Here is an 11,003-nt window from a genome sequence, read left to right on the forward strand (position 1 = left end):
TAAAGCTAAAAATAGCAAAATGTTCAATTTGCATTATTTTGCAATAATCCTTAAAAATAGGATTAAATTAACCTTATATGTATTTTCATGATTCTATGTATCATATATTAATATTTGAAACTGACTTCAAGAAACAGCATTTTGTCACATACATTACATCTAAGACAGGATATATTAGAATAATGTGTTATATTTTCATGTTTTCATGGCAAATTTTGATGCATCTATGAATTAACCCAACTTTATACACTGCATAACTTTTCCCAAGGAGTTCAGTTGTGTATTGAATAATGTAGCCTACTCTTTCTTGAATTTCTTGTGTATGATACATCTTCACAGATTTTATCATTACATCATTTTACTATGTATTTTTTCATTGCATTGGATTATGATAATTATGATAATTGTCATGGCTTAAGTATTTTTGAATCTATAGATGTCACTACAAAGTTATTGTATTCTTTTTAAGTTATTATGCCTTAAAAAGAAATATATGAATCTAATTATATATATTAATCATTTAATCACTTTTATAAATGATATTTTTATTGTTACTCTTCTAGAAGTTTTATAACTAATAGGTAATATAATAATACATATCACTTTCAGATATAATAAATTTTACTGTCTTTTAATGATAAAAGACTAACAAAAACAACAAAACAGAGATGTTAATACTTGTTTCCAGTTGTTGTATAAGAAATAAAAAATAAAAAAATCATATTGTCAACATGTTAATATAGGGATTTCAGTCTTGATACACTGCATCACTTTATGCTTAGGGTTCCTAGGGTTAGAAAAACATATTCTAAAATAAACCAGACACTAAATATATCACATTAAAAAAATCTTATAGACCAAGAACAAAATTGAGAATATTATATAGGTGCTTATATAGCCATTTTAAATGAACCATTTTAAGCTATTAAAATAAAATAAAACAAAACATTCTTTTCTCACAAACCAAGTAGAGTATTGGATTTGCCACAGCTAAGTCGTTTCCCTACCTCTGACTGGGAGATTAGGTCAAAAAGTTAGGAGTCTCCTTCATTGACATATAAAAAAGAGAAATCTCTCTTTACATTTCCTCAAATATACATTTTTATTTGGTTAGGTGAGGAGTTTTAAAAGCTACCTAATTTAGATAAGCCATAAAAAAATAAAGGTCTCAAAACATAATCAATAAAGATTATTCAAAACCAAATTTTTGTGAATTTTTGTCACTATAATTGGAAGAATTACTTTTAATTCATCCTTTAAAACATTTTTTTAACATTTTTATTTTTGAGAGAGAGACAGACAGAGCATGAGCAAGGGAGGGGCCGAGGGAGAGGGAGAACAGACTCCGAAGCAGGCTCTAGGCTCTGAGCTAGCTGTCAGCACAGAGCTGATGTGGGGCTCGAACCCACGGACCCTGAGATCATGACCTGAGCCGTAGTCAAATGCTTAATCTACTGAGGCACCCAGGCACCCATTAATTCATCTCTTAATTGAATATATAAAAATAAATTTATAGCATAATTGTAAAAAAATTCACCTTCAAATCTAGGTGTAGTTCCTTGATTTTTGCTTCTGTGTTTTCTTTTTGTGTTTTTTTTTTAATTTAAAAGTTATTTATTTTTGAGAAATAGAGTGAGAGTGTGCAAGAGCGGAGGAGGAGCAGAGAGAGGGGGAGAGATTCCCAAGCAGGCTCTGTATCAGCACAGAGCCTGATATGGGGCTCTAGCCCATGAAAATTGAGATCATGACCTGAGCCAAAATCAAGAGTTGGCCACTCAAACAACTGAGCCACCCAGGCAACCCTCTTTTTGTGTTTAAATCCAAAATATTACATCATGGTTTCCAAAATTTAAGCTTACATGTGTTTTTAATTTATGAAAAAATATAATATGACATTTAACATCTACACTTATATTCATAATATTATAAAAATAATTCACTTATAATATCCTTCCATGTCAAAATATTTTATATACTTTATAGGAAAAAATAATAGACCATGAATATTTTTATACTAATTCATTCAAAATATGTTTATGTTCTGTGGTATCTAGGGGTAAGTACAACTTCTAAGCTCCATGCAACATTGTAGATTATTAATTTTTCTTTTAAAAGTGCATCACCTAAGTTGATTATTGTTTATTACTTATTTTTAATAAAGAATTTAATGTTTATTTTTTTCATAAAACACTGATAGGTATACTGTAATTATTTACTTTTTCTCTAATACTTGAATAAACTTTTCAATAAATCTGTCCATTTGCAAAGCCATCATATCCATGGAATTATTGATTAATCACTAATAATGCAATTTGAAAATCCCATCCATAACCTAAAGTAAATTACTACTATCCTGCTGCAATCTTTATTTCTTTTTTTTTAAATTTTTTTTATGTTCTTTATTTTTGAGAGACAGAGAGAGACAGTGGAAATAGGGGAGGGCCAGAGAGAGAGGGAGATACAGAATGTGAAGCAGGCTCCAGGCTCTGAGCTAGCTGTCAGCACAGAGCCTGATGCGGGGCTCGAACCCATGAACCATGAGATCATGACCTGAGCTGAAGCCAGCCACTTAACTGACTGAGCCACCCAGGCGCCCCAATCTTTATTTCTTAAATGAGAATTTATGTCTTGTTAAAGATAAAAGATTTAAATCTGTACTTTGTTGTGAGACAGGCTGAGCTATACTTCATTTAGAGCAGTAACATAATTTTTGTTTTAATTATCATATATCCCTAATTTATTTTTAAACGATGAACATATGCGTTACCAAAAAGTAAAATGATGCTACCTTGCCAAAGAGTAAACAAACAAAAAGTCATTAAATACTCAGTAAAATCTTTCTAAATATTCAAATTTGTGAAAAATTTCATATAAATTGCATTCCAAATGGGTATGGGTCTAAAAGAATAGTTTAGATACATGTAATTATATGAATATCGATTAGGCTTCCAGTGTATAACAAAATCAAGTAGAACACTTAAATGTTTCTATATCTCATATGCCAGTTTAGTTAAAAATTTATTAACTAAACAGTAGAACATAAAATAAAATAAAAATAAAAAGGATTACTCAACAGGTAAGTACAAAATTTCTATAAGGACAATAATAGGAGAGGCTAGAATTTATGTGTTTATATTTATTACTTATATTTATTCAGTAACTTTTCTCAGTGAGAACATATATTTGCATTCATTTGGTTCTCAGAATAAAGCCATTTTTTAAATAAATAAAATATCAGAACTTCAGAAAGAAATGTGTTACTTAATAAAAATATTTATGACATTTAGATATTACTGGATTCTACTTACATAAATAAGTTCTCAAATTATACTATAGAAATCACTTACTTAAAAATGCCATATAATTAAAATTAAATAGTCATTAAATAAGTCAAAGAACAATGTCTTGCAGTATGTGAATATAGTACCTGATCTATTGAAGCATCTGTTCACAAAATAACTATTATAGTACCCGTCACCTTATCTCATATAATTCATTATTTCCCTGTACTCCCAAAACCCCGAGTCTGACTTCCCATGTCAAATGTGCAGTATCCTTTCAGTCATCATATGAAATGCATATTTGATCATCTAGCAGAGGATTCAATTGAGATGCCACTCAAATGGGTGGGGGGGAAAAAGATTGCAAAATTGAAAAAATAAAATGCAAGACTAAGGAAACCCAATAAAATCAGCATTTCTTAGGAAATAGTTAAAATGCCACATGAGTATTTACCCATTATACACATTTCTTCTTTGCAATAACTTCATTCATGAATAAGGTGCTGATTATACAATGGCCTAATAGATTTCTTCCAGAATAGAATTTATTTGAAAAGTCAGAGACCTTTGTTAGAGGCACAAACTTTTTCATGAGGTTATCCAGTACAAGTTATACACCAAATATCCTTTGTGATTTCTTTAAAGATTTATTTATTTTTGAGGGAAAGAGCACTGCGGGAAAGGGACAGAGAGAGGATGGGGGGACAGAAGATCTTAAGCAGGCTGTGTGCTAACTCACAGCAGCGAGCTCAATGTGGGGCTGGAACGCATAAGCCATGAGATCATGACCTGAGGGGAAATCAAGAGTCAGGTGCTCAACTGACTGAGCCACCCAGGTGTCCCTCTTTGTGATTTTAATTCTGAGTTTACTGTTAATTGAATACTTATTATTTATTTGTAAAATTTCACATAGTATAAAAAAACCATGTATCTTAGATTAAGTATATTTGACATAATTTTAAATCCAAAAAATTGATTACTTTATAAATGAGAATATAAGTACTTAATATTATATTGATAAAATTCTAAAATATAACTATAAAATGCCAGCCTCAGTTTATATATTGTATCTTATGGAAAGGATGAGGTTTAAAGCATACGAGATCTTCTTTTGAATTTTACCTGAGAACCTTTAGAAAGTCTCCAAAGTGTGAGATAGGATTCCGCTTTCATAAATTCAGTAAGAATATGAGTGTCAACACCAACAGAAAAGTGGACAATTGTAGTATCTGTTAAGGTTTCATTGAAAAGATGCAATTGAAAGATTAGGCATCCTCAAGGAAGCCAATTGCCTCTTCAAAATAAGGGACATTTTCATATAAATGTGGAAAATGTATGATAAAAATGTATTATTCAATTGGGGAAGGTAGGTCAGAAATGAAAACTGTCTTAGCTCAGGCTGCTGACACAAAATACCATAAATAATGGCTTCAACAACAGACATTTATTTCTAACAGTTCTGATCACTGGGAAGTCCAAGTACAAGGTGCAGGCAGATTTAGTTCTTGATAAGAATCCTTTTCCTGGCTTTTGAATAACTCCCTTCTCATTGTGCCCTCAGGTAGCAGAGAGAGGAAGGGAGGAGAGACAGAGAGAAAAAGACAGAGGGAAATAAAGAGTTCTGTTCTCCTTTCATTTTCTTACAGGATACGAATGCCTTTATGAGGACAATATTCCCATGATCTCATGTATATCTAATTATTTCCCAAAGGCCCCACCTCCAAACACTATCACCCTGGATATTAGGGCTTCAACATATCAGTAAGGTACACAAACATTCAGTCCATGAAAGGATAGTGTATAACACAGCACAAATTTTTGGATGGATTTTCTGAAAAGTAAATTTTTGTCAAGATTGAGAAACACATTGGGAGCATGATAAGGACTCTATGTCTATTGTGGGCTTTACACAAAGAAACTAGGGGGCCATGAGACAAGAAATGCCCTGATGTCTAGAAGCTGGACACAGTCCTCAGCCAATAGCCAGAAGGAAATAGGAATATTCGACCTGAAACTAAAGCCTGCCCAAAGCCATAATGAGCAAGGGATTGCATTCTTTAGAAACTAAAAAGGAGGGACGCCTGGGTGGCTCAGTTGGTTAGGCCTCCAACTTCGGCTCAGGTCATGATCTCACAGATCATGAGTCTGAGCCCTGAGCCAGGAGCCTGCTTTGGATTCTGAGTCTCCCTGTCTTTCTACCCCTCCCCTGCTCACACTCTGTGTCTCTCTCAAAGATAAATAAACATTAAAAAAAAAGAAAAGAAAAGAAAAGAAAAAAAGAAACTCCAGAAAGGAGACTTGCCACCAATTTAATCTCAGCCCAGTGAGGCCCTGGTCAGAACATCCAGAAAAAACTAGAGAACAGTGAGATAATACAGTTGTGCTGATTCAAACCACTAAGTTTAGGATAATGTTTCATGGTGGGCATAGAAAACTAATGCACATATCCACAGAGAAAATCAAATGTGCTAAATTGTACAAGATGTTTAGTCAAAAAATATGCTGGTACTCTTGCAGGTAATTTTTTTATGGTAACTATAATCAATGAATGCATATACTCATGACAAAATAAAACATGATATTCTAAACAAGGTGCTTAATAAGAAAACATGCTAATATTCTTTGATATATTTTAAAATATTTCATTTATAAAATAAATACAAGTCTCTCAGAGAGAAAGACAAGTCATTTAAGAAAAGCACTTAAGATATACAAATAAGCATTTTCATCAGGCATTTTATAGGCTTTTTTTCACTTTATCCTGATATGTTTTTAAGTATATTGTACATTAGCAAATAAAATAAAAATGATTATTATCCACCACCCTGCTTTGATATATCTTAAATATGGTAATATTTCCATTTCATAATTTATGTAAAAAGTTTTTCCAGCTATATTTGAAGTCTTCAAACTAATTTCTCCCTTATAATTCCTTGCAATGCATTTTAAGTATGGTATTTACTGTTCTCATGTATATTTTAACATTTAACTAAATAGGTAGCAAGACTTTCTCTCTTACCTGACACTATATCATCTGATAGCATACACATTAGTAGATATGCTTCCATTTATGTCGATCCATGATTAATAATATGGCTACACTATGGCTATACTAAAACATTCCTGTTGTCTCACTATGTGTTGGCTATTGTAAACAATGCTGCTACTTGGATTTCCCCTTTTTGGCACATTTGTTTAAATAAAGGAGTAAAACTGAGGACCGAGTGATATGCATGTGTTCAAACTTATGAGAGCTTGGCATCCTGTTTTCCAATTTTTTATTATTTACAACTTTACCAGCAAGTATGACAATTCTAACTTATCCAATATGTCATCATTTAATGTTACCATTTACCTTAAGGTGTTGTGTGTTTGAAATTATGTATTAGTAGAATTTTCATTTATCTGGAATGAAGTGAGATATATTCATTGCTATTTATCTTCTACATATTGTCAATTTACAACTTCCATTCATCCTTTCACGCTTTAAAATGAGTTAGCCCCACTTGATTGATAGAGAGGTAGAAATTAAGATAAAGATAGATACAGAGTTTGAGGTGGAGAGAAAGATGGAGAAAGAGAGATTCTGGATACCTATGCTTTGTGTTTATATTGGTTTCAATGATCATCTCTCAACACATTTTTTTCTAACTATCTGTGATGTATGTGTTGAATAGATATTATTAGCAAAAGCACATCAATGTGTCTGTTCTTTAAATTTTTTAATGTTTATTTTTGAGAGAAAGAGAGAGATGAGGGAAGAGGCAAGGAGAGAGAGAGAGAGAGAGAGAGAGAGAGAGAATCTTAACCAGACTCCACACTTTCAGTGTGGAGCCCCATGAGGGGCTCGTACCCAGGAACTGTGAGATCATGACCTGAGCCCAAGTTAGGAGTCCAAAGCTTTGACTGAGCCACCCAGGCACTCTTGTTCTTTAACTTTTTGTTTTGTTTTGTGTAATACATTTATGGAGGATAAATGCATGATATTATAATAAAAGTGGTTTGCTGCCCTCTTACTCAGCCTAGAGAGTACAGGGGAGGAAGGCCGTTGCTTCTAGATTGCAACAGAATGAATACACATTCCTGTGAACCACCTGAGGAACTGAAGTAGAAAGCTGGAGCACATGCTTCTTAAACGAGAGTCATCCCATTTGTGAGAGTCGCTGGAAACATCAAGGAGACTCATAGCGAGGTCTCACTGGTGGGGGTTCTTTGAACAACGTATAGAAAATACTACACACACACACACACACACACACACACGCACACAACTCATTGTTTGAAATGTGCCGTAACTAGAAACCACCAGTGAAGAGTCAAGCATCCCTGTCAATTTTATCCCCTATCTCTGTCTGCCTCTTGTTCCAAAAGTGCTGAGCCCTACGACAGCTCGAACAGAGAATGAACCTAAGTGAAGAAAAAAGACCAAACATGTCTCCCCCTGCACTGATTTTTCTGGCTGAAGACAGCCTTGAACTTCACTTAAACAACTTTGTAGTTTTCACCGTTTCCTGGACTATATTTTATTATTTGAACCATAGATTATATATTGTCCTCTATTGATGGACAAAACAGTCCATCCTGTGTGAGAAAAACAACTTGGGAGAGTAAACGGCTCGACGATGTAAAAGAAGAATTAAGTTGCTTTATGCTGGCACCCTATGTGGTTCATCCCGTTCACTCAATAAACTTATCTGCATGCATGGGCCAGGAAATCACAGAGAGTGTCACAGTCTTTCTATTCCAAGCAGAAGGTTACCAGCATGTTTAGTGGAGTTCTTTTATCTCTCTCAGAGTGGAATTCCCTTTGGGAATGAAGGGGTTATTTGAAGACTCTCTGCTTCCTGAAACTTGAAATACTTTTGCTTTAGAAACAGACCTTCAAAATATTTCTATTCCTTATAATGGAACTTAGCATGAAAGACATGACAAATGAGCTTTTCTGATGAGCCATGCCATAATTGATATTCTCTGATCAGCTGACTCTCACCTGGGTGAAATGAATTAGATAATGTGTATTAGTATAATTTTGTCCATACTATTTTCTTTTGAAAACATATTAGGTATACTAATCTTAGGTTTTGCTACACTGAATCATTTTAATGTAGATCAATATAATGAGCAATGATTTTGTGTCACTTTTTTTCCTAAGTATCCACACATACCTTCGATCCTTATAAGAACTTAGTTGGTCCTCTAATGTCCTATAATCACTTTCAGAACCTGCAAAAGATATTTCTGAGAAAAACTATTACATCAAATTATTTATGAAACACTATCAGACCCTACATATTATCCCGTTAGTTTGTGATTTTTTGTGCCATTCCTGAAAAAAATTATATATCCTTGGAGAAAGCTCACATCTATAACAGAAATGTATGTTGTGTTAATATTACTGTTATTTTTGATTTGCTATTTTTACTTATATCTTGGATAATTTATTTGCTACTAATGCAACTCTGAATATTTCTCCTTAGATAAGTGATACAATTTCATTGATAATTTGGTAGTAGTTACATGTTAAGAATTTCATACTAACAACTGCTGTGTTTACAGTCAAGTAATGAGCTAGCCATATTCTTCATAGATGGTCTTTCTACATGTTGGAAAGTGTGGATGGGAAACACTGGCCATGAGGGTTGGACAGAGTTGATATGATGCAAAACATTTCTTGAACTTTTCTATTGATTCATTTTTTAGGTCACAGAGTTTCCCCAATTAATGAACATCATCATTATGTCTCTTTTCTCTTTGGGTTCCTCTGTTCTCTTCTACTACTTTCTTGATTTTTATTACATATCAGACCCTATTATGTCTCACCTCAGTAAGAGACATTAGAACTCTCATGCCTAATGTGTAATTATAGGATATATGGGACTACTCAAATTCTACTGTGTTAAGTACTCATACACACGCACCTACAGAAATACACAGCAACCCTTTTTCTGCAATATTCACTGTCCCATATAATATTAATATTCATAAATGTCATGCCGGGAGATATCTTCTTAGAATGCTCTAAAGTCTTCACATTGCAAAAACAAACAAATATCAAAAAATTCAAATACAAGGAAGTGGTGATGAGAAGAAAAATCATCTAAATAAAGATAGAAGGAATTTGCATGCTCTCATAGATGCATAGGAATGATCATATTCAATTAATAATACTTGTAGTAGAAGATAACATTTTTGGAAAACTATCATTCAATGATGTTGTTTTATTTTTTGTTAAGATCAAAATTGAACACAAATTCTGTATCTAAAAATAAAATACAATTAATTAAATATGATACAATGAACTTATTCAGCCCCTATATAGTATTTGTTAAATTTGCATAGTCAAAAATGACCACAATTATATTTATATAATGGAGATTAAATAGGCATATTTGTATATTACAAACTTTGGTGGAAAAAATATCTTCTTGGTATTTTTCTGGACTCATGAGAGGATTTGTAGCCAAATGTTATCACTTTACTCAACTTCTTGGCAACTTCCATTTAATGTTATTGCTGCAGGTTTCTTCATCTTGATTAGTTGAAAATTAAAACAATGCTATTTTTATGAAATAAAATAAATTTTGTGATCAAATAACTGAACAGAGAAGTGAAGATATGTTGACACACAACTCTGAAGAAATACATAAATTAGATATATTCCAATGTTTATTTCAAGTATTTTGGGGATTTGTTTTACTATTGATTCATATCAACATGTAAGTAATTAAAATTTTTCTGAAATAAACATGATTCACCTCAAAAACAATTTTTTAACATTTATTCGTTTTGAAAGAGAGAGAACTAGCAAGGGAGGAGCAGAGAGAGAGAGAGGAAGGAAAGGGAGAGAAAGAATTCCAAGCAAGTTCCACGCTGTCAGGGCAGAGCCCAACGTGGGTCTCCATCCCACAAACCAAGAGACTATGACCTGAGCTGAAATTAAGAATCAGCACTTAACAGACTGAGACCCCCAGGTGCCCCTTAAATACCAAATTTGACCTAATTTCTTAATTGTTCTTTCCAGGGAATACATTTGATCAAGTATATTTAAACTTTGGTGCAAATAATTTTATATGCATATATGTGTGTGTGTGTGTATGATTATACATAATCATACATATAATTTACCTATATATTATATAGTCATATATATGCATATATATACACATACACATCATTATACTATATTTAACCATATATATCATATACATGATTATTATGTCATATATTAATTAAACATTATAATTAATTATATGATATATTATTTACATCTTATTTATATATAGTTTTCTAATATATATTAGAAAAAGCTGATAGTGGTTTTTGTAGTGATTTTTTTTAAAGAACATTTGTTGTTTCTTTAAAACTAATTCTGGAATCTTTTCCTTTTTCTCATCCTTTGAATTTTGACTGTTTTCTTTCACATAGCTTTATGGTCTAAGATATCCTCCTGTGTTCTAAATGTCTCATTCATATTAAAGACAGAAAGAAGGTTATTGCAGTAAGAACACATTTTCTGCTCTAGTCCATCTCTTTTATAATGCAACAAAAACCTTTTCAACAGTCTATGGGCCTTCTCAGAAGCAAGAGGCTGAAGGAAAGGGAAAAAGGAAAAGACTTGGGATGAAAGAAAGTGTGTGTATTTTTGGTAATGTACTGACTTAAATTAGTCCATGATAGTATATTTTAAAAAGGAGTATTATAGCTATATATTAAAAATGAATA

This window comes from Suricata suricatta, chromosome 4 (genome assembly GCF_006229205.1).
Source record: "Suricata suricatta isolate VVHF042 chromosome 4, meerkat_22Aug2017_6uvM2_HiC, whole genome shotgun sequence".
NCBI classification, from domain to species: domain Eukaryota; kingdom Metazoa; phylum Chordata; class Mammalia; order Carnivora; family Herpestidae; genus Suricata; species Suricata suricatta.